Here is a 2,123-nt window from a genome sequence, read left to right as displayed (position 1 = left end):
CTTCAGTTTTGTGTTGGTCCTCTCCTGTATTCCAACAATGCATTCCGAGGAAGAGGCTACAAATGGTAGCCACTCTGCAGGCTTCCTCTAGTGGTAACAATAAAAATCAGAGGGACGTTAAATTACCAATGCCAGAATGTACCCAGAGGAGTAGTATCAGCAGCAATTGAAGGTTATGATCTTCTAAAAACAGCTAAACCTTTGATGTCTATATTTATGAAAACTCTGAAAAATTAACCTATACAACTTAACAATACAAACTGTCACTTAGAAATTTGCATAAACAATTAAAGATCAACTCTATGAGAATAGCAAAATAGGAAATGCCATATGAAATGAAAAACGGAGAAATAAAAACTGTCCTGGACTAACGGAGGCTCATTTATTAACAATTTTTCCAGAACTGCACTGTCTGACAGCTTTCACAGTCCACAGATCTTGTGAACAGGGCTCACTGAGCACTGTGCTTTTGTGGAGAGGCATGGGCTTGGCTTGCTGTGGCTCCTTCCCACTCACATACACAACTCCAGTGATAGGCCATCTATGTACTCTAGCTCGCTTTGGTAGAGCTGCTTCAGGGCTTCCAGATCCTTCTTAACTAGGTGTTCTTGGGCATGTACTTCAGAGAGGGCAGATTTGAGCTCTTTCATTTCTAATTCCATCTGAGTTAGGACTGTAGCACCTGGATTCTCTTGAATGCACACTAAGTTTTCTTTCGCTGCTGCTTCTCCCTAAAACAAATGAAAGTGGTGTCTTATTTAAAATCCGAATCCAATGACCTGTTCTGAGTTTAATGCTCTAGCTTTGCATCAATAACTCAGAGAACAATTTCAATGCCTGAAAAAGTAGGCTACCATTTTGAATATGTGAAGTCAGCAACAAATATTATAGGGTTTATATTTATAGGGTTGGAGAGATGGCTCGGGGGTTAAGAGCACTTTTGCTGTTCTGGAGGACCAAGTTTGGTTCCCAGTGCTTGGCAGGCAGCTCAACCTCGTGAAACTTTGATTCTAAAGGATACAATGCTCTCTTCTGGTCTCAGAGGGTACCATCACTCACATGCACATATCTACATTCATTCATACACAAAATACTTTAAAATAAAATAAATTAAAAATAACATAAACAATTTAGATTCATCTTCTTGCTGTGGTTTGGAAGCAGGCCCTGGTACAAGTTAGGTAAGCTCTCTTCCATTCTACACCCTCACCTCCAATTTACATTTGTGTATTTGTGTTAGTATTTGTGTAATATGTAAATTATAAAGTTTCTGTCAGGCAAAAGACAGCATCAATAGGACAAAACAGTGCCTACAGAATGGGAAAAGATCTTCCCAAACCCCACATCCAACAGAGGGCTGATTTCTAAAACATAAAAGAACTCAAGAAACTAGATATCAACAAACCAAATAATCCAATTAAAAATGGGGTACAGATCTAAACAGAGAATTCTCCACAAAAGAATCTCAAACAGCTGAGAAACACTTAAGAAGAGGTTCAACATCCTTAGCCATTAGGGAAATGCAAATAAAAGGACTCTTATACCTGCCAGAATGGCCAACATCAAAATCACAAGTGTCAGCTCATGTTGAAGAGGATATGGAGCAAGAAGAAAACACTCCACTGCTGGTGGGACTGCAAACTTGTACAGCTACTTTGGAAGTCAGTGTGGCAGTTTCTCAGAAAACTGGGTGAAGGGCCCACCGGTCTACCCCCCTTCTCGGGTTCATCTTGAGGACAGTTTCTGGCCAGACATCTTGTTGCAATTTCCAGCTAAATACCCTGTTTGTTCTTGTGCTCCCTCTGCCCTACACCTGGGGGTTAGTTATAGGGCCATTGTTTTCTCCATCTTGGACTTGGTAATTTTCCACCTGCCTGGGGGGAATTCCAAGGTGCAGCAGCTAGGTATATAAGGTTTTTCCTAAGTTTGAATAAATGGCATTCACCATTATCTCCCCTCGAATGATCCGTGTCTTTTGTGCATTTCTTTAATCTCCAGGCCCTTGCCCAGCTCGCAAATGGTACAGTAGCGTGAACTATACTGTAGAAAGTAATGTAGGCACATTACAACTGGGAATCAATCTGTTGTCGGAGGCTACTTGTTCTTTTCCCGGCCACCCAGAC

General features: G+C 41.1%; 1 pseudogene; it reads right to left on the bottom strand.

The window, feature by feature from the left end:
* Positions 1 to 512: 512 nt before the first annotated feature.
* LOC101982306 overlaps positions 513 to 2,123 on the bottom strand; it is a 72,051-nt pseudogene continuing 70,440 nt past the window's right edge.

This window comes from Microtus ochrogaster, chromosome 16 (assembly GCF_000317375.1).
Source record: "Microtus ochrogaster isolate Prairie Vole_2 chromosome 16, MicOch1.0, whole genome shotgun sequence".
NCBI lineage: Eukaryota > Metazoa > Chordata > Mammalia > Rodentia > Cricetidae > Microtus > Microtus ochrogaster.
Note: the sequence above shows the minus strand (reverse complement) of the source record. Positions and strands in the feature narration are given on the sequence as shown.